At 34.8% G+C, this 23,593-nt stretch overlaps 1 long non-coding RNA gene across 2 annotated transcripts in view; it reads left to right on the top strand.

Moving 5' to 3' along the window:
* Nucleotides 1–663: 663 nt before the first annotated feature.
* LOC140696865 (uncharacterized) overlaps nt 664–23,593 on the top strand; it is a 38,731-nt gene continuing 15,801 nt past the window's right edge. The window contains exons 1-4 of one of the 2 annotated variants that reach the window (XR_012073454.1): nt 664–918; nt 9,519–9,592; nt 11,842–11,907; nt 17,226–17,279. This is a non-coding gene — a long non-coding RNA (uncharacterized lncRNA). The remainder of the gene's footprint in view (nt 919–9,518; nt 9,593–11,841; nt 11,908–17,225; nt 17,280–23,593) is intronic. The other variant, XR_012073455.1, reaches the window with a different exon arrangement.

Genomic DNA, 23,593 nt, shown 5'->3' with positions numbered 1-23,593 from the left:
CCATTTGCAACAGCAGGGAAGACCTAGAGGGTATTATGCTAAATGGAATATGTCAGACAGAAAAAGACAAATAGCATATGATTTCATTTCTATGTGGAATCTAAAAACAAAACAAATAAGCAAACAAAATAAAACAGATACAGTGAACAAACAGGTGGCTGTCAGGGGGAAATGTGAAATGGGGAAGTGAATTAAGAGGCATAAACTTCCAGTTAGAAAATTAATAAGCAGTGAGAATATATTGTACAGCACAGGGAATATAGTCAATAATATTGTAATAATTTTGTATGGTGACAGATGGTAACTAGATTATTGTGGTGAACATTTTGTGGTGACCATAAATATAAATATTGAATCACTATATTGTACACCTTAAATAATATAATATTATAAGTCAATTATACTTCAATAGAAAAGAAAAAATCAATAAAAGGAATTAAATAGGAGATTAGATACAGCTAAAGACATTAGTGAGTTGGTTTAGCATAGAAAGCAATAAAATAAAAGATGTGATAGGTTAAGAGTGAGATGTTCTAAAATATTTTTATTGGAGTTTTGGAGGGACATAAGATAGAGACTGGAACAGATTCAAGACAGAATAGCTAAGAATTTTCACCAAGTGATGAAATAATCTAATCCATAGATTCCAGAACTCTAGCCAACTCTGTGCATCATATATAAAACAATATCCATATTTAGACATACGATCTGAGATGTAAGAAGAAATGAAGCTCAAACAAATGGCAAATGTGTGGATAAAACTTTAGTTTCAAAGTTGCACTGACTACATAAACATTGTTACTTCAGGTGTTAAATACCACAGAATGAAAATACACAACTGGAAGTCAGGAGTGAGGGTAAACGGAATGAAAGTGGCCTATATTCTCATATCGTTGGGAAAATTAATTTTATACACTGGTAAGTGAATTATGTATGTTTATACACTGGTAATTAATTATGTACATTATAATTTCTACAATATCACTAAATGATTAGTAAATGCATAAGTTCTAGGCCAGCTTAGGAAACAATGGGATGGTAATGGCAAAATGATCAATACAGAAAACGTAAGAAAGACAAAAATCTAAGAAAGGAAATGCAAATCAGCATAAAAAAGAAACACAGACTGAGAAAACAGACATAAACCCAAATATGTATCATTACAATAATTGGAAGTAAAAGTATTTTATTTATAATTAAGATAGTGGACTGAAAATAAATTCAAACTGTAAGCAAATGTTATTTTTAAAAAGATGATGCATAATACAAAGTCACTGAAAGACTGAAACAAAACATGAAGAAAATATTCTCACATAAATAATAACTCTAAGAAAGCTGATAGACTTTGTTAAAATTGAATGAAATGGATTTCAAAGGAAAAAGTATTATTTAAATATGAAGTGAGTCATTTCATAAAAATAAAGACTTCTTTCATCAGGAGGATATAACAAGTTTAAATTTGTAAGCTGTTAATAACATAGCTTCAAAATAAATAAGCTAAAATTGACAAGATTAGAGGAAACAGACAAAACATAGTAGAAAGTTTTCACACAACTTTTTCAATAACTGATAAAATAATCATACAAAACTTTAAGTAAGGGTACTGAAATTGTTAACAGCATGATCAATAGAATGACCTTGAAGGATACATTGGACATTAAACACAATAAGTTTAGAATACAGGCATCACCACATACAGTTGTGTAGACAAATCATCACACCACCCTAAAAATGGCTACAGTCATCAAATAAATATCAATGGTATTCCTGTCATTACACAATATACAAAAAGCATGACAGTAGTCAATGGCACCACACTCTTTTTAAGCACGCACTGAAAATATACAAAACTAGACCATGTTCTTCACTATTTACTTGTGATCTAATGATTCTAAAGAACAGTTGAGTCTAAGCTCCTGGGCTAGAAGATTCCTGCCTTAAGTTACTTCAGAATGAGCGTCGTGTCTAATCCATAAGGCATTATCATTGCATGAAGGAGGATATTAGTTTTATTTACATGCAAATAGTAAGTGAAGAGCACTGGTATCTGCAGTCCACACTCTTGAGTTAAACATGCCCACGTGAATAATAATGACCACGTTTTAAATTTGCCATTTCGGTCTTTGAGGAATTTAGATAAGAACGGGACAGTATACAAGAGACAATACGCACTGTAGGGAGCATGCAAAGACAAGCTTATAATTTGGGGATTGATTTTATACAATGAGCAGCATGTGAAGTTCTTGTGGCAGAGTATTAACATGTGCCAAGTAATATTTTAGAAAATCTAGGATGTACTATATGGAGAAGAAACTAGAAGGAAAGCAAATCAGAAGGAGGCCATTACAATATCTGCATGTGTTTAGCTAGCTTGTACTTTCTGGTGATAAAAGGACATAGTCTAGCTTGAGTAAATTAAATGTATCCCCATGTAACCTTGAGGAAAATATTTAATGTTACCATTCAATTGTAGAGAAAAGAGAAAACTCATACTAACTGGCAATAAAGAGAAACATTTGGCTTATAGGAAGACAGAAGCCATCAAATAAGGTGCCCCTCAATCAGCTGAGAATACATGGGGTAAACTTGAATGGAATGAAGACAGTGCATCATCCTGATGGACAAGTCCACTTTGTCTTGAGCAGAGAACAGGCTCCATAATGGTTTAATTCTTTGGAACACTCCAAATATGGACAGGTCCAAAGGTGAACAAATCTCTCTTTTGGGCTCTTGACAAATTTATATTAAAAACTGACACTCATATATTCATGCTATCTTAGCAAGTAAAAACATATGCTCTCAAGATGATTTTTGAGAGGAAGGGTGTCATTGGATCAAAAGGTTCCTATCACACAACCCAAGAAGGATAAAAGGAAAGTGGGAGCCTAGCTTTCAAGGTACAAACATCAATTGAAGGTAGTGAAATTAAAGAATCAGCAGCTCAAATTTGTTCTGAAGTTCAGAGTAGTTATTCTAATTTTTCCCAGGATAGTACTAATATTTGTTTTGAGCCAAAGCCTGTATAGTGCCTCAAATAAGTACTACTCACTCAAAGAGTTGATTAAAGCTACCCACTCCTCTCAACGGAATGACCATCAGAAATATAATGAAAGCAATGATGCTTCTTTGTATGTATACTGAGCTTAAGATGGTGGGGTAGTTAAGATCAAGGACAAGTTTTAAGTATACTGTAAATAAAAGGTTATACACTTTATTTGGAAAATAGTTTTGGTGACATCTCTATAATGTTCTTATTAAATTGCATCTCCTTTTTTTCGTTTTAAAGTATTTCTTACAGCTTTAAATTATAACCAAAAATTGTAAGTCTGAAATAGTTTATGAGAAATGAAAACCCTTAGTTTATAAGAAATATGGTGTTTATATTTCATTTGTGTCTATATTTAAAAAACCATTAGTTAGAAATGATCTTTAACTCTAGTCACTGCAATATGTGTTCTATGCTTTAAGGGGTAACAACAAACATCTAGAGGAAAAGCGCTGGATTTAAAATTAAGAAAACTAGCTTCTAATCTTGGCTAATACGGAGGATTTCAACAAACCACCTTTAACCCCCTTTTCTCATCCACAGAAGGGACTCATAATATAAAATCAGTGTATATACTGTATACTAGTCTATACATTGATATTTTACTAATCATACTTATTTCAGAAGGGAGGCAGTTCCATATACTGAGAACTATGTCCTATTTGCTGCTGGATCTCCTGTTCTTCCATGGTTGAAAAGATCTAACCCTTTTGGATTAAACTGGTTGGTCTCCTTTGAAAAGGAAGCCCTTAATTTTTCAGTAAGCAACTGGCAGAAAAATTGGGGTACTGGTTAGCTGTGTTTTGCAGAGCTCAAAATGAATGTCTGAAAATGGGCCGGATGAAGTTTATTTTTTATTTTCCCAAAAGGCAAAATTGGTCATGGCGTTGGCAGGTGTCTCTAACCAGCCACATTTCCCCGGAGTATCTACGTGTGACCCTTTCTCTTCAGTAGTTTCCCAGCACTGCACACTGGTATTCGCTCTTGAGGATGGACATTTTATACTTTTTTGACCTGAGTTTTCTGTTGTTAGTTAGTTTTCTGTTTTAGAAGGAATCATTTCCTCCTTTGGGAAAGTGAGGTACAATTTTTAATATGTCATATTTTAAGTCATTCTATTATACCCCTTCCTGCATTTAGTCAATGTATACATAGAGAGTGTCTACTATGTACAAGGCAATGTGCTTTGTGTATGAAGATGAATAAGACACAGTTTTTGTCCTGAAGGAGCTTATAGCCTAATGAAAACGCACTAATAGCTAAACAACAGTGCCACGCCCCCAAAACAACAGTGTGTTCTGGAAACAATGATGAAGGAGTGATTAACTCTGCCTGGGGGTATAGAGCAGACATCACACAAGTGGTGACATTTGTGCTCACTTTCGAAAACTGGGTGAGAGTTTGATAAGAGAAGAAGAAAGAATAGGGAAAGAGTATTCAGGCAGGTGACACACTGTGTTTAGAGATACCAGGTCGTGAAAAGACCTAGTACGGTGGGAGAGCGGTGAAAGAGACATCTTTTTTTTATCAGAAAAGAGTGAGATAATGCTGACAGCATCAGTGCACAGATTATATTGAAGAAGAAAGAGGCTATAGGCCAAGAGAACAGATCAGAGATAAACGCAGGTGAAACACAGTGAGAACTTGGAATGGAGTAGTGTCACTAAATTAACAGGAGGACAGAAAATTAAAAAGAAATTCCTTAGGTATAATTAACAAGATTTTATAACGGCCTTAAAATGATTCTGGTATAGATGGTGGCTGCTTTAGGGCTGAAATTCTATTTCATTTATGCTTCAAGCTGGCTCTAATGCCGGCATTGAGCCTGGTATGGGAGAAGCAAATTCTCCCTTCGATCACATTCTGCAAAAGTGATGTTTTTCAAGCATTTTAAAGATATTATTTTGAGCTACAAGGGTGAAGTCTGATGAAAACATAGTAGAGGGAGAGATATGAAAGCGAGTCTTTCTGTTTATTCCGTGATTGAAACGTGAGTGGCTGGACCATGAAATATACAGAACATGTAAGAATAGTTAGTGTCATACTAAGGTCTTTCTTCATCACCCCCTCATTAGCAGGACCAGTTTCTGAGATGGGCTCTGCCCCTGACTTCCTCTCCCTGATGTCAGAACCCCCCAAAAAATTCTTACTGATTAGTGAGTAATAAGTGCCTATTAAATGAATGGGTCTAAAAATTAATGCATGATGGCAAAAGGCCAACTAACTACATAGAATGCTATGTAGAGCCCTAAAAGAAGTAGTTAAATTACAAGGTGATCAATCTCTACAGGTACAATAGAATCTCAACAGAAGAACAAAACAAAAGTACTTCTTCCATTTGTGCAAAACAGTGCTGATCATACAATAAATTGAGGGCTGACTGCATAGTCTACACAGGAAAGCAAAAAGGACTCTATGAATTATCCTTCCTGGAAAAGAGAAATATATATATATATATATATCCTCTGTGCAGTGTGGCTGGCAGAGGGGCAACAGTTACAGATGAGGCTAAAAAGGTAGGCAAGGACCAGACCGCACAGCACCCTTCAGACCACATTAAGGTGTGTCCTTTATCCTGAATACAGTAGAAAGATGTTAAATTCTTTCCAGAATATGTGTAAGATAATATGATTTATGGTTCAAAATTAACACTGTCTGTAGTAAGGAGAATCTGATAGATGAGGACCAGTGTGGATGACAGAGAAACCTGTCTAAAGTTTTTTTTTTTGTAGACATTTGGGTAGTTTTCTTAGGCTAGAATGATGGCCTTAAAGATAAGAAAAAAGATAGATTTCAGAGACTTATAAAGTAGAATAGACAGGAGTTAAAAATGAATTGGAAACAGTGTGTAAGGGTTGAGGAAAAGGAGATAAGATACCCAGCTTTCATGACTTGAAAGGATGGTGGGCTCTTACACTGAGGTAGCGGAGAATAGGATATGACCATGTAGGTGATTAGAATGGAGGCAAGAGTGTAGTTTGGGTTTTGGAGATAGTGGAGATGACAAGTATATGAAAAGGTCTAGGATGGAGACATCCACCTGAAAGTCATCTGCATGTATGTTAACAGCCAAATAAAATTCTCTAGGCAAAATGTTTGGTGTGAGAAGAAAACATAATCTATAAATAAGTCTTGGAGAACGCCAAGGATTTAATGGATACCTTGAGTAAATAACAAAAAGGGCAGGGACAAACTCAGGAGTGTGCTGGATCATGGAAGCCAAGGGGAACAAGAGTTTCTAGAATGAGAGAGTGGTAAACTGTATCAAATGCCACCCAAATTCACAGTACACATGGGCTGAATAGTGTTCATTTTGTTCAGTGACTTGGAGCTCCTTGGTGACCTTGGGGAGTGCTGTTTCAGGAGAGTAATGAAAGCCAGACTAGAATGTTTTGAATATTAACAGTAGGAAGTGAGGAAATGATTAGTGTAGGATAAACTAAGATTTTAAAAAAGATGGCTTCGAGTAGGTAGAGAAGGAAGTGGATAGAGAGAGAAGATATGGACTCAAGATTATTTTGTTGTTTTTGCTGGGACCTAAAATTTCTTTTAATGGGAGAGCCCTGACCATATTTCAATACTGGTAAGAAGGATCACATTGAGAGGGTGAAGAGGTAATAGAGGCGGTTTCTCAAGAAAGCACAAGGAAGTGATATTCTGAATCAAAGGAGGCAAAGAGAAAATATGACAGTTAGCACTCACATGGGAGGCACATTTCCATGAGCATCCCCACAGCTTCATAAAACAAACACAGGATTTTAAAGGAAAATAAAGTACATGAACTGCAGTCGCTCACTACTGGCTACAGCATACGTTGCACGATGTACTCAGTTCCACCAATTCCATAGGCTGTGTGAAGTGGTTAGTACTTCACTGCTTTGTCCCTCACTCAAGTAAAGCATATTGGAAGGCAATAAAATTATTACTGAGATACTTTGAGTCTTTTAAAAGTTATTTTTAAAATACATACATTATCCTTATCAACACATGATTTTCAATGCACTTCAAAAGCAATGAAAACGAGAATGATATCAAAACATTGAAGTTAAGAATTGCTTTTCTACATGACAGTTACTCCCATACACCAGTGCATTTTATACCAAATAGTCTCAAAGAAGGAATAATTTTTATTATAGAATAGGAAGATGGTAAGACTAGAGCAAAAAGATATCCAACACACTCATTCTAAAAAAAATCCTATTTAACAGCTTATTAAAAAATGCATCATTTAGCCTTATCCTTCTAATCAGTTTAAGTCCTTCATTGTCCTGGGTAGAAATATCTTGTTTGGGAGACTTTTCATATTTCTTTGAGCAGACATTAACTCCTCAATCTATTGGTATTATAGAATTACATGCACTCATCTGTAAGAGATTTAGAAGACTCTCAAAAGTACGAAGGATGAGTGGAATTCTGTTCAGGGAAGCATGGTTTGATTTGGTCCAGAAATTCACTGTCTCAGCTGGAACATAAATAGTCTGTTCTTGATCTGAAAAGAATCTCTGCAATAACAAGGTCTCCCAGTCTGAATAAATAAGACTGTGAGAGGCTAAGTGTAATCAAAATAAATTGAGGGCTGAGATTACCTTTCTCTTTTTGTTTTCATAATATCAAAACAAACTTTTTTAGCTCAGAAACCCAAAGAAGGTGATTTTATGGATTGAGTTCTGAGTAGCACTTGGTAATTATTGGTCATCAAAGAAGAAGGATTAGATATAAGATTATGGATCTAAGTATTTCATGTTTGAAAGAGATATGGAGATTACTTTTATTCTTTTGTATTACAAATATTTTTAGACAATGTAAAGAGAAATAGTTGGTTGTATCCTAAAAAGTCACAGTAGTAAAATATTGTGGTGGCTTTCATTGGAAAGGAGTTGACGTTTGTAGTGAGTCTTCAATATTAAAGTTGGAAGGGATCTTAAAGGTGTTTCAAGATCAAATTACACTTGGAGGCCTATTAGAAGTGAGGTGGAGTGACATATCCAATTAGACGTGCAAACATTCCCCCAGGACAAGGGGAGAACACTATGCCATTATTCTGAAGAATTTAAGGACACTAAGCAGATGGTAGATTTCAGACTGGGTTATCTTCTAAGTCTATCCTATAGAAGCAAGTATGAAAAGCTATACAAATTCTATATATACAATGGCAGCATAATAAAAGTGAATCATTTTTTCCAGACACACAATTAGGCAATTATATGCCCCACTTGGTTAAGTGATTGTATGTGAGGGTCTCAAAACCCAGAGGAAGTGGACCAAGGATGATAGATGAAAATGTGAAATGGAATTGTCAGTCTGTAGCTGAAACATTGATCAAATGACTGAATAGCTAACAGAGTGTACTCAAGGAGACCTTGAAAAAAAGATAACCTAACCTTCAGTTTTTCCAGATAATATTCTAACCTATAAATTAAAAATTTGAACTTATCAAACGTTTCATCATCCAACTTAGATGAGTCTGGCCGTTTTAGCAAGAAGACAGTTACTTTGACTATTTTCCAGTGGCACCAATGGGGTTTACACAGACACTTTTAACTCTCTTGCCAACTATTCTTTGAGGGAATTGTCAAAACTTCACTTCATAGCTGAAGAAGGTCATGAGAATATCTAGAGGTTGAAAATGTGTATATTTGCATATGTAGGACATTCCAAGCCTGTGCTTTTCAAACAAATAGATCTCAGCATTATTGATTTGTATTTTCAGAGTCTGGATGTGTTTTCATCATAAGTAAATGTTCATATATTTCTGATTTATGTCAGAGAAAATGTACAAAATTTGCCAATCTTCACACAGATATTTATAGGAACGTTACTGATAACTGCCAGAACTTTGAAACAATCAAGATGGCCATCAGTAGGGAAATGGTTAAATAAATTGTGGTACCCCTAGGCAAGGGGATATTTTTCAGTACTAAAAAGAAATTTGCTATCAAGCCATGAAAAGATATGGAGGAAACTTAAATGCATATTACTAAGTGAAAGAAGAAAATCTAAAAAGATAACATACTGCATGATTCCAACAATATGATGTTATGAAAAAGGCAAAATGTAGACAGTAAAAAATCAGTGGTTGCCAAGAGTTGACGAGTGGGTGGAGGGATGAATAGGTGATGCATAGGTTATTTTTAAGGCAGTGAAATATTCCATATGATACTATAATGATGGATACATATCATTATATATTTATCCAAACCAAGAGAATGTATCACAGCAAGTGTGAACCATAATGTAAACTGTAAACTTTGTGTGATTGCAATGTGTCAACGTTCGTCCATTGATTGTAACAAATGTACCACTCTTGGAGGAATGTTGATAGTAAGGGAGGCTGTGCTTGTGTAGGGGTGGAGGGGTATGGGTACTCTCTGTACATTTTGTTCAATTTTGCTGTCAACTTAAAACTGTTCTAAAAATAAAGTCCATTTTAAACTGCAAGACTTTATGACTCATGTGAGTCTTCCTCTGACAGACTGTAGATAAAGAAGAGAAAGAAAGATGGGGGAAAGTAGAGCGCTGTTTCCCACTGAGAAGCATTGGAAAACTGTAAGCATTTCTTGTTTTTCTTCTTTTTTTTATAGCAATACTATCTGAATTAATCCTAACATTGTTTGTATTAGTAATTTCAGGAAATTTCAACCACAGGATAAGTAGAAAGTGGGAAAGATGTAGATAAAAAGAGCAGGAACTAGAGAGGTGTCTTCAATTCACCAAAAATTTAGCACTTGTTCTGACTCATGATGGTGAACTGAGGACACATATTATTCTTCTTGCTTTAAATCAAAGAAAAATAAGAAGATAAATGACAATAGTGAGAGAAATGGTAAACAAAAGATTTCAGCATACGTATTAGTAGATAGAATAAATATGGGAACATGTTGATTAATACATAGCAGAGACAGATGAAAAGTGGATTGTGCTCAGAGAGAACTGAAGGCTGAGAGAATCGGTCTGGTCCATTGAACATCAGTGAGGCTCTGGACTGAAGAGAAGCACAATGGTGGTAATCAAAACAGGTAGTTTAACTGAAAGTCTTCAAAAAGTAAGCTATTCTACTTTTTCCTTCTTTCTTCATCACTTAGAATACCTAAAGCTAGCGTAGGGAAGCATAAATGAATTCAAGGCACCTAGAGCAGCATAAATCAGAAGAATCTTATGAAATTTGTTGGTAAGAACTGGGAAGTACAGAATTATGACTTTGGATCCAAAGAGAAGAAAGATAATTCTAGCACAAATCTTCACTTTTTAATGAAGAATATTTACATTACCATAAATGTAGATGATATGATTTGGTTGACAATTTTTAGAATCAATCCATAGTCAAATATTGAAAGGTGGCTGCTGTTTCCATATGGGATAGAAATGTTAATCAGTCTAAAAGTGTCAGTGTATAAGAGACAGGCAAATATGTTGTATCATTTAATGATAGAAAGCAGCAAAACCCAGAAGAAGATTAGGTGCTGCCACTACATCTCCATATGCCTTTGGCTAAATCACCCCAAGTCTCTACACTCCTGTTTCCTCATCGGCAGCATGATGCTCTCAATGTTCCTTTCCAGTTCAACCTGCTATATAATTCCATAAAAGTCACTTTGAAATAAAATGAGCAGCTGAATAGCAAAAACAGGAGAGACGGGAGACAACGAACCACACAGAGGAAAAGTTGCATTCTTATCCAACGTAGTATGTTTTCTAAAATTCCAGGCTGACTTGCTGCTTTTCATAATTATACTAAAACTTGTCAATTAGATAAGAAAGGATATTGGTAGCCATTAAAAAAATAAAGATGATTCTTTGAGCTGACGTAAAGATTTCCCACTTTCATTATGATTTCCATTTGAAATGACCTTATAGAAAATGGCTTGCACTCCTTCAGCCTGAATTACAGTACATCTTTCCACTTGCTGAAAGGATAGATTTTTAAAGTCGAAACTCCCTTTGGGTGACTGAACTACGATGCGTCTGTAAGACTCAGAGACTGCCAGAAGGAATACTGTCACTGGGAGAGGAAGATTAATAGCGGTAATAGCAGTCCGGATTTGACCCTCTGACAATCTGAGATCTCAGTGGAAGAGCTATCCCCAAATTACTGTTCCTGAGATGTATTTACAGAGAGGAACCAGGGCAGTGAGTAGAAGTGTCAGATTCTAACAAAGTCTGTAATTTAAATTTATTTAAAATTGAAGGATGCAGGTATACATTACAGCATGTACCTTTTTTCATTTGAGTCACGTGTCTGGAAGAAGTAGACAGATTATAGTATAGGAACTTCTAAATAGTGTAGTATTTTATCAGATTTTAATTTTATTTTTATTGTCTTATCACAGCAGCCTCTAGTAACATGAATAGTGAGAAAAAGCCAAGGAACATCTCTGTTAAAAAAAAAAAAAAAGATCTTTTTAGGCCTTTTGGATGTACCATATGTCGCCGCTGAATCTGTAGCTTTCAAAATGTTCATGGGCAAAGTATAAATAAATACAGCTTATTCATTCCAGCAGCAGGAAGTTTTATTTGTAGTAAAACATTTTGTGTAGATCCTCAAGCTCCAGATTTGATCCTTAGTTATAGGCATTTTGTTATTGACGGGAAAGCCTTTCTCCCCAAATCAAACAAGTTCCTGTACAATTTTAGTCAATACATTTTGGGGAAGCAAATGAATGTTCCGCAGCCTGCTGCTACTTTTGGGACTGTCTTGCTTTTCAAAGCATTGTCACTGTAGGATTGAAACATATGTGAAAATTCTAAGGATGGCACATAACTCTCCTCCCTGTTTATCTGGGACTTCTGTTTCTCAGACTGCCTCAGGACAGCGCACAGCTGAGGGAAGAGGCACACAGAACTGTTAGCAGCTTGACTTCAAGGTAACAGACAAAACACTTTCACAATCTCCTCTGACGTCTGATAGGAGATAAGTAAGAGAAGGGTGTGGAAAAGAGGGAAGTTTAGTCTATCAAGTGTTTTTGGATCACATTAGGAAAAGACAAAGGAATGGTGACTCTTTTTAAGACATTTTCACAATAAAATTTAGACCAATGGAGCTATTTATTACTTTTGATAGTGTTCATGAGCATCTGGTGATTAGAATACATGCATAAATTAAGATACCTGTAAATTATATAAATTAGATGGCTTAGAATATGCTTTGAATACCTTATGAAATTGGTGGAAAAAATCTGTAGGAGCTAATACTGCCATTTCCTATGTGTTGGTAACTATAGCTATTTTAAAAATCTGTTTGGGGGAATAAATAAAAGAAGTTAAACAAATAAACAAAAGCATACTAAATTATTTTGTATGGAGAGAATCATTTGGGAAGATAGATGGTGGCAAGATTTATGTACTACATAAAGAATTGACTTTTTTTTTTTGAGCTGGACCTGAAATTGAGTGACATTCAGCCTTTGTCATTTGGGGTCTCACGTTATCTGTTTTGACTATTAAATGCTTGGAAAGAGACCCTAAAGTCTCTTCCACCATAACATCCTAGGGCTCTATAAAAAGTATAAATTTAAATAAATGTCTATACTAACTGGCTTCTCTATTATGGGAATCATTTTCTTTTCTGGCTTCTTTATCTGTAAGTAAGGTGTATTTATTTACATTATTATATACATATAAACACTGTTATCTGAAATATATTTACAAATAGTTATAACAATATCACACATACATATATTTTATGTTCACTTGGAATCTGGCACTATGTTGACATCTATGAATTGTTAGCAGCTTATTAGCCATAATATTTATATTTTATATGTAATTAAAGGAAAACTAATAATAAATTTGCAAATTTCTCCATAAAATTTTAACCAATTATTTGCAATGCTTGCAAAAAAGGATACTATTATAAGTAATTTCATTATTAACGTCTATTTCCAAAATTAATCTTAAAATGTAAATCTTAAAAAGTAAGATACAATTTTTATTTAAGGGATACTGTATATAGTATCTTTTTATATGACCTTCAGAATGATATGAGGAAATAATAAGTGTCTGAGTCTTTTCCCTCAAGCTCCTCATTAAATTAAAACTTTTACGGAGCAGCTGCTTTGTGTGAATAGCACTCGTCTCTAAGAAGCACTTTGACACACTCAAAGCAGTTAACCAACAATCCCTAATCATCAAGATACCCCATGGAGAAGAAGAGAGGTAAAACTGATTACTCTAAATGCACTAGAGCTTCGTCCCAACTTGGATAAATGCAGATCCTTGAAAAGGAGGATAACAACCTGTGAATAAAATGGCTATTTCAGAGACTGACTTAGAGAAGAAATGCTTCTAAAGGAAAACAGCAAAGCAAAGGGAATACCTAAACAGCTGAACTAAACATTTTCAAACAACACAAAGAAACTCTTTCTTTTCTCTCCCCAGCCCCTCATTTCGTTTCTTGTGTTTTAAAGCATTTACAGGGAGGAACTTGGCAAGACAGGAGTTGCTGATTTCTTCTTAAAGTCTGTCTTGTATAAGCCTTTGGAATTCTCAATTGTGGTCTCCTCTTGGGGAGTATATGGAGGTTCTATATGAATCATTCTTTAACAACTTGAGTATAGTACTGATAGTCTACTTATTTTGGGTTGTTTCCAAAGAGTAAAAAATGATTTCTTTATTGGGTGGATGATTAGACTAGATGAACAGCAAGATGTACTGATCATTCTCCCTATATCTGATAAATAAAACTATCTGATTATAAAATTATCCAGTACCTATACTATGCCTTGGTGTGGCCTGGGAGATTCCTGTAAGTAGGTTGCAGGACATAGTAAGAATTTAGTAGACATATGTTGAATGGACTATTATAAGAAATGAGTTACTCTTTTCAGTTCTATTATCAAATGTCTGCATTGTTCTCATTTTTCTGAACCTTTTGGTTTCACCTAACATTTACTTCAAAGATTAGTATTACGTCCAGTCTTCTTCAACAACACATTCTGTTATTTCTCGAATTATTGATGGATTGAAATTGATTCATTTATTCAACATGGAATGATGAACATCTTCTATATATAAAATATTCTTTTAAAGTTAACAGAATAAATTCCATGCCCCTGAGTTTACAGATCAATTCAGGAAAACCAACATACAGCAATTCCTTTAACAATTATCATTAAAATACACAAACAGAGAGAAGTAATCTGATTTTTTATTTAGGGATCAGAGATATTTTCAAAAGGACTCTGATTAATATTCTACAGGATAACATGGAAAATGGGCATTTCTTCCATAAAAAACAAGCATGTAAAAGAGCACAAAGGCATGAAACAACAAGAATATTTAGAGAATTACAAATATTTCTGTGTGGCTGGAATATAAAATGATGATTGGAGAATAAGATGATAGAAGAATTGATTGAGCATACACTGCAAGACTAATAAAAGTTGAAGTGAGAACTATGATATTTCGAGACAATTACCTAAGGGATCTCTCTTTCTACACATTCTAAGTTTCCATTTTGATTCAAATTATATGACACACGTTTACATATTTGGAACATGTTGGTTTCTTCCTCTCAGCTCATATTTCTTGTAGAAGCCTCCACTGAAGTATTTTAACTATATTCTTTAGTCTCTTAGAAATCATTAAAAATTTTATGCAAGTCAGATTTCATATCTGTTATAAATTTGTGGTTTAGAATTTCTACTCTCAAAAGTCAATTATATAATATACTGAATAAAATATATTTTAGAATTTAGTTTTAGTAAATTCTTTATCTTTCTTGAAGCCATGATAATTTACCTCTTTTTTGATAAATATCTATCTAGTTTGCCATGTTCTTATTTTTTGCACGGAACACCAGGACATGCAGATGATGCTTCATAAATTAGGATGTCAGTTTCTTTCTGTTGGCATTGGCTTTTATTTTCTATATCCTTTTTCATATTTTATTGCTTAAGTCCTTGAATAAATCTTTCTCCAAATTATTTATGCCAATATGTATGGTATAAAAAAAATTAGCATCTTACCCTATAGTGCTATGTCTTTACTATTATTATAACTCTGATTTCTCAATTTTGAAAATGCTTATTTTTCATAATTCTTCAAATTAAAATGCTCTACTATATATATAATCTGTAATATTATAATGTTATTTGAATATTTGTAGAATATAGTGCAAACATTCAAATATATTTTGAATGTTTAATATCTGTGCCTGTTTGAGAAAACTTTAGTTTCAATAAGGTATAGCTAGCATGTTCTGAATCTGTTTTTAGAATTATCTTCTGCTCTTTTTAATCTTTATGGAATATAAAATTTTTAATTATGCTAATACACATTTAATATAAGAAATGGGTAGCAATAACTAGGCTTTCCTTTAACAACTGTGGGAGAGTGGGTGTTCTGTCTACGATCCAATGGTTCAAATAATGAACATTTCTTTTATTTGTCTCTATTTCCCTTTGCAGCCTTTGAGAGGCAAGAGAAAATTCTAATAGGGTTACAATTTAGTATGGAGAGCACAAAGTATTTATATATAAATTAAGAATATAAATTAATTACATAGAAATAATTATATGTAAATAAAACACAGGATCTACTGCAGAGAAACACAGAGTCTAGCAGCAGGGATAAAACTACAGATCACAGTAATACTTGCTGTAAGGATGTTAGCAGAACAGTGTTATCAATTTGCTCTCTAGAGACAGATGGTCCAGGCTTGGATCCCACCTCTGCCAATTTTAATTTGGGTGCCACTGGCAAGTTATTTGACCTCTCTAATCCTCAGTTTTCTCATTGTAAATAAACATAATATTAGTACCTTCTTTTAAGGGTCAGTGCAAGTATTAAATGAGAAAATCCTTTTAACGCACTTAGCCCTTTCCTATTATTATTATTATGAGCAACAAAATAAGGGTGATTTAAAGTGACACAGGCAGAGAACCAAGATTATTATTAAATGAGGAATTCAAGAGCAGTAATTGAACTGGGCCACAGAATTTTTCATTTTTAACAGGTGATTCTGGGCTGTATGTTCAAAGGCTTGGAGGCAGGAGAACTGGCAGTCAAGATAGCAGTTTACTTGGACTATGGGGTTTATCTAAGGAAATACTTAGAAATGGGGCTGAAAACATAAAGATCAGAGTGTGGAAGATCTTCTCTGTTAATCTGTCTCAAAGACTACTTCATAGTGGCTATCTCTTAGATATTGGATTATTTTCTCTACAGGTGGCTATTTGATTTCCAGTCATACAAACTTTACAATATTAAGTAGTCTTAAAGCCCTCCTAAATATTATGGGTCTTATACACAAACACTCAGAAATTATCACATTAATACCTTCCAGGCACACACACACACATTTCAAAGCAAACAGTAGCACTGTTTAGCAAATACTGCTAACAAAAATGATATGAAGGCAATAGGCTGCAGAACCACATTTTGTGAAGGGCAGGATGAGTCGGACACTCAGAGTAATGATGGAGTGAGTAGGTCATGACAAGCTTAGGCCTTATTTTGTCTAAAAGACCTTAGTACGGACTTGCCATTTTCTGTCTTCACAGACTATAAAGAGCAGTAAAGACAGATAATAGTATAATGTAGACAATGTTCCTCTGTGCTATTCAAGTGCACAAAGTAAGAGAGACGGCAGAATAAAGAGCTGTCATCTAACAATTGATTCTGTCAGCTATCGTCTCTGTAGGGGATAAGAACATCCTAATTTGTATGCATCTGCCTAGAATATCAAGCTTCCAATGGTTTAAGCCTGAACAACTCACTTCAATAATCCTCTATGGAGTGTCTATACTACAGCAGTTGCTATGCAAGGCTCTGGTGGAGAGAACATGGGTGACACGATGGCAGAAGCTATGGTCTTGGCCCTCTGTGAATTCATCCATTTCATGCAAGGCAGACTATGCTAGGTGTTAAGAACAAGAACTGTTACCACCAGTACCAATGGACCCAGGAGGGAGGTTTGTTCTCAGGGATGAGTTGGGTCGTGGGGTCACAGAAGGAGTGAAATATAAATTGGAATTTGAAGGATGATTAGGATTTTGATAGCATAAAATGTTTTCCATATAGAAAACATTTTGAGAAATGACTTCACTTGAAATACCTTTCAGGCAGAAAACTAGAGAGTGTGAAAAGACCTAAAACTGGAGAGGTCCAGGTGTGTTCAGGAAGCAGCGCTAATGTGTTCCTTTTGATGAAAATTCCTTTTTGTATATGTTATCTCATTTAGGCTTCAGGACAACATGCAAAGTGAAGATTATTTATCTCCATCACTCTGAAAAAGGTAAAATGACATGCCCAGGGTGAGACAGCAAAGAACTTGGACCCAAGTGTATGTGTCTTCTTAGGCTATGCTCTTACCAGTACTGTAGGCTGCCTGGAGGGGATAAAGAGGGCAGTGTGGGGAATGGCCGAAACTCAGAGCACGGTATCCAGTGTGAGTGTGAGAGCGTCGTCCTTGGAGCACAACAACGGGCAGGACTGTTCGTGGGGGAAATGGGGACTCTGGAAGCTGACGGTTGGGGCTGCGTACTTGCCACACCTTTTGCTCTTGTGTAATTTTTGTTAAGTAATTTAACGTCCCTAACCCTCATTTTATCTTTTATCACGTTGAGGTGATAATATTAATAGCTATCTCAAAGGGCCACTGTGAGAATTAAATAAGAAATGGAAAATGCTTAGCACAGTGCCTATAACTTTCTTAGAGATGAATAAATATTAGCCATTATTAATCTTATTAACATTGTATTATAATTATGATCACAACTTATTTATGTGTGGTGCACTAAATAACAAAGCTCATAGTAGGTCTGGTGCTGCCTTAGAAAACTCAAATGTGGAATGGCTTTAGATGAGGAAGCTCAGGACCATCTCTAATTCCAGTGGCCTGATGCTTAGCCATTTAAGTGCCAAGTTAGCTTACATGCTATTTGTAGCTCAAGGAATCAGAAGAGTTTTCTCATTAATAGCAGAGCACAATTCCTAGAATAAATTACACCATATATTTAATTCTTCCTTATAGTATGGTTCGTATAAGAGTATGGTTGTACTGAATTATATAAATATATTTTGCTTCACTTACCCCTACTAACTGAAAACTCCCTAGTTACATGGACTAGGCTGAATTCACCTTTATATGCATCTTTATGTTTGGTTTATAATAGACCCTTAATAGATGTTTACACAATGAGTGTCCACTTACATGAATAGAGAAATTACAAAAGTTTAGAAAATTTCCCAAGAATCTCATCATATTTTTATGAATACGTATTTCTCTATTCTCTATAAATAATTATAATGATCTTTTCAAATCAATAATATAAGTTCCCTGAGATCTGGTTGGGGAAGTTTTTACTCTTAAGGATGGAGCACTCTTAAAGGCCTTCTCACTTCAGCCTATAAAAATAATAAAGTTGAGGTCTTAGTTCAAAAACAATAGGCTTGAGTTAGGTGACCATTCACTGATGGAGACATAAGTGTGTCCCTTGCATTTCAGCTGAATTACAGAGATTCTCCAGTTTCAATGACCCTACAATCTGATACAGGAAAAATGTCAGAATAGGTGGTTTTATGACAGAAAACTAAGAGCACAAGAAAAAATGTGAGAAGAGCATTGTGAGTGAAAGGAAACAGATTTCAGAATATGGATTTATTATTCTTGCTGTTTGTGACAGAGCAGATGAAATTTTTTATTAAGGATAATTTTTAGAGCAACTATAAGTTCATAGCAAAATTAAGGGGAAGGTATCTCTTTCCCATGTATCTCCAATCCCACACATGCATAGGCTCCCTCATCATCAACATATCCCCATCAGAATGGTACATTTGTTACAACCGGTGAATCTACATGGACACATCATAATTACCCAAAGCCCATAGTATAAATTTATAGTTCATTCTTGGTGTTGTATAATCTATTGGTTTAGACGAATGGATCATGATATGTATCCATCATTGTGTTATCATACAGAGTATTTTCACTGCTCCCCAAATCCTCTGTGTTCTGCCTATTCACCCTTCCACCCACCCCCAATCTCTGGCAACCACTGATCTTTTTATTGTCTCCATACTTCTGCCTTTTCTAGAATGTCATATAATTAAAATTACATAGTATGTAGCCTTCTCGGATTGGCTCCTTAACTTGGTAATGTGCATTTAAGCTTCCACCATGTCTTTTCACAACTTAATAGCTCATTTTTTTATAGCACTGATTAATATCCCCCTGTCTGGGTGCACCGCAGTTTATTTACTCATCTACCTACTAAAGGACAGCTCGATTGCTTTCAAGTTTTAGCAGTTATGGACAAAGCTGATATAAACATTCATGTGCAGGTTTTTGTGTCGACAAAAGTTTTCAACTCCTTTAGGTAAATATCAAGGAGCACAATTGCTGAATTATGACAAAAGTGTGTTTTGTTTTGTAAGAACCTGCCAAACTGTCTTCCAAAATGGCCGTACCACTTTACATTCTCAGTAGTAATGAATGAGAGTTCCTGTTAGCACATATCCTTGCCAGCCTTTGGTGCTATCAATGTTCCAAATTTGGGCCATTCTAATAGGTGCATAATGGTATCTCACTGATGTTTTAATTTGCATTCCCCAGATGATATATGATGTGGAACATTTTTCACATATGCTTATTTTCCATCTGCATATCTTTTTTGGTGAGATGTCTGTTAAAGCTTTAGCCCATTAAAAATCTAGTTGTTTGTTTTCTTATTGTTGAGTTTTAAGAAGTCTTTTTGTATTTTGAATAACAGTCCTTTATCAGAAGTGTCTTGCAAATATTCTCTCCTAGTCTGTGGCTTGTCTTCCCATTCTCTTGACTTTTGTCTTTTGCAGAACAAAAGTTTTTAAATTGAATAAAGTCCAGCTTAAAAATTCTTTCTTTCATGCATTTTGCCTTTGATATTGTATCTAAAAATTTATCACCATACCAAAATCACACAGATTTTCTCCTGTGTTATCTTCTAGCAGTTTTATATTTTTATGATTTACATTTAGGCCTGTGATCCATTTGAGTTAATTTTTGTAAAAGGTATAAGGTCTGTGTCTAAATTCAGGTTTTTGCATGCGAATGTCTTTATTCCAACAGCATTTATTGAAGAGACTGTCTTTGCTCCAGTGTATTGCCTTTGATCCTTTGTCAAAGATCAGTTGACATATTTATGTGGGTCTATTTCTAGATTCTCTATTCTGTTCCATTGATATATTTGCCAGTTCTTCCACAAATACCACACGGTCTTGATTACTGCAGCTTTGTAGTAAGTCTGAAAGTTGGATAGCCTCAGTCTTTCAACTTTGTTTTTCTCCTTCAGTACTGTGTTAGCTATTCTGGGTTTTTTGCCTCTCAGTATAATCTTTAAAATTAGTTTTTTTGATACCCACAAAATACCTTGCTGGAATTTTGATTAGGATTACACTGAATTTACAGATCAAGTTGGGAAGAATTGACATCGTGACACTATTGTGTCTTCCTATTTATGAACATGGAATATCTCTTCATTTATTTAGTTCTTTGATTTTGTTCATCAGATATTTGTAGTTTTCCTCACATAGATCTTGTCCCTTCTGACGGGGATGCTACATACTGGTCTCCAAAATCTAAAGCTGACTTCACTTAGATAAATCTTGTGTAACTAAAATAGCCAGAACCAACTCGAGGCCATGCTGAAAGAGGGGTATAATAATTGTGCCTAAATGACTATTCCATCCACCATTTCTTTCTTAATCCTTGGACATGAATGGAAAAAAAAACAGCATAGAAAGAAATATACTTTAGGGTCACTGATCAAGTACTACCTGTTGATGCTTGGTACTCAACACACTGGTGCTGCGGTGGCAGAGGACTTCACTGTGTCTGAAGTTTAAAGCTGCAGCTTTTGGGTGTGCCTGAGAATCACAATAAAAACATTCAATTTGTCTCAGTCATCAGTGTCTTAAAGTTTATATATGTCATGCCTGTTTTAAAATAAATCTTATGGAAAAATAATTTCGATCAATTTAAGCCAAGCTGGCTGAGGTAAAAGCTAGTCTTGTCTGGATCAAGCAAGATGAGGAGGCTCACACACAAGTCTGCAGTAAACTTCTGTTGTACTGTAACGTGATATTCAACAGCTAAAAGGCAACCACTAAACTGTAAAGAGCATCAGCAAGTTGAAGGCACTACCAATCATGTAACTTGTCAAGCATAAGTACATGGGTCACTTTACTAAGGTTTACGGGTCAGTACAGGTACTGTGGTCATACTAGCATTCTTAAGCACTGCTGGTTTGTTCACAAGGGCTGGTCTCATTTCCCACATTCTTAATGCTTGCACCGATTTTTTGGTTTAGTTAGGGTTTTAAGAAGCTATTAAATGATATCCCTCTTTCCTTTCTGAGTTCAGAATCAATTGAGCAAGAAGGCATAGCAATTAAGCAGATGTAAATGAAATGACTAGATTTACTACTGATAAAAATTAGACTGGAAAATGTGACATTAAATCTGTGAAAGACACTTCGCAGAATTAAACCTATTCCTAACCCTCTAATCCTTTCCATTAGAGAACTTACATTTCTCCAAGTCTAATATTGCTAAACTTAGAATATGCAGGAGCAGAGACTGCATGTGTTCAGTTAACACTTTGGCTCCTCAAGAGTAGCCGGAACAAAGCCCAGCATGCTCAATTAGTTCTCCTGAATATAAATTGTGTGGAACAAACAGGAACAAAAGGAGAGAGGAGCTGATTGACTTTGCTGTAGTCTTCCAACGAGATCATCTGAGAGTTCCTGACTGAGATAGCTGCTATTTCCCCCCGACAGTTGGACAATATCTGATAAACATTTTTATGTTATCCAGATTTGATTGAATTACTTACAACAAAATAGGTTTATCTGTATATTTTGTTTATGTTTTGTTTGTGTTTATCTCCTTAATCCACTTGGAACATCTTTAGTGAAGGCTGTGAACTGAGGCACTGGTTCATGTTTGTCAAGTAGCCAAATATTTTTCTCGGCATGACATATTAAATATTTCTTCTTTATGCCACAGTATTTCTTCTTATGCTATAAAATATTTTAAAGGAATAGACTACTAAGGATCCTTAGAATTTGGTGTTATGACGCTGTACTCCTGCAGATTTGAAGATGTAGAAATAAGTTTGGTCTCTGAGAATCAAACAGAAAGTATACTATCTCATGAATCTGATTATAGATCCAAGAAAATGTCAAGCCATCTGGATGAGACAAGAGTTTTCTCAGATCAGCTAAATGTATATTATCTTCTTTAATTTATTAAGTATATCTAAAAATTGTGATTCGGAAGGAGTCTTTCTTAGTCACAGAATCTAAGAAAATCAGTCTTTGAACCAAACATAAGCAATTTTTATCCAAATACTGTTCATAGACTACAGAACTTTGGTCACTGGACTAAACATGCCCTTGAGAGTAAGGCTATCTTTTTGTTTCGGAATTACATAATCGGGTGTGGCTAACAGAATCGAGGCAAAAACTGTCAAATATTTCCGATCCCTTGCAAGAACAAACGAGTGATGAGATACTCCAAATTCAGGTTACAAAGCTGACACTGTTCTGATTCCCTGCTCATCAACAAAAATCTCGGAATAGAATGTGTCCCTTGTATGTCTATACTGAGAGAAATTTCATTGATTAGAAGGATTGTGACTACTCTCATTTTCTGACACAGTGATTTCTCCTTATAAATAAAATGATTTATCCTTCCATAGAGCTTTACTGTATATAGCTTGAAAATTATATTTTCTCTGCCAAAGAATGCCAAACAGCCAACAGATCAACCAACCAACAAAAAAACTACTGGGAATAAAAATCAAAGTGGTAACTCAATAATTTGAAACAAATAGGATATCATGGAAGCTATGCATAATATTGCAAACTAATGATTCAAAAACTGCAGAGCTGATAAATGCGTAAAGATGTTATATCCAGGGATCATTTTTGGATGTTATCGTTTTTAAGTAATAACATTGTTTTATTCACAAAACACTATTGTATGTAAAATATGCCAGAATATCTATTTTCTCTATCAAATACTACATTATTGAGACTAAAGTTATGCTAAAGTAAAAATAAACTAAAAAAATATGAGTCAGACATTTCAAGAAAAAAATTCAGGTCAATATCACACAGGAATATAGATATTAAAATCCTAATAAAATCTTGGAAATTTGAATCCAGTAAATAATTTAAAACTATAACACACTATGAGCATATGTAATTTATCCCAGGAATGAAAAATTGATATATCAACACTGGATAAGCAAACAATGTAACTCAACATAGTAACTGAGCAGAGAATAATAATTACATAATAACCTCAATGAATGAGGACAAAAGTAAGGAAGAGAAGCAGGGTAGTCAAGTCTCAGAAAATAGTGGGCCTCACTTTATTTTGTTATATTTTCATGATTAGACTAAGAACTCTAGAACCACAAAGCTAGAAAAAACCATTCTTACTCATCCTCCTCTATGAAAGTTCAAGAAATTTACTTAATTTAAATACAAGCAGCAAATAACAGTTATCAGTTAGGGGAAGCATACAGGAGCTAAACTGGAGAAGTTGCTAGCATGAGAATGTTTT

Source organism: Vicugna pacos, chromosome 1 (assembly GCF_048564905.1).
Source record: "Vicugna pacos chromosome 1, VicPac4, whole genome shotgun sequence".
Taxonomy (NCBI): domain Eukaryota; kingdom Metazoa; phylum Chordata; class Mammalia; order Artiodactyla; family Camelidae; genus Vicugna; species Vicugna pacos.
Note: the sequence above shows the minus strand (reverse complement) of the source record. Positions and strands in the feature narration are given on the sequence as shown.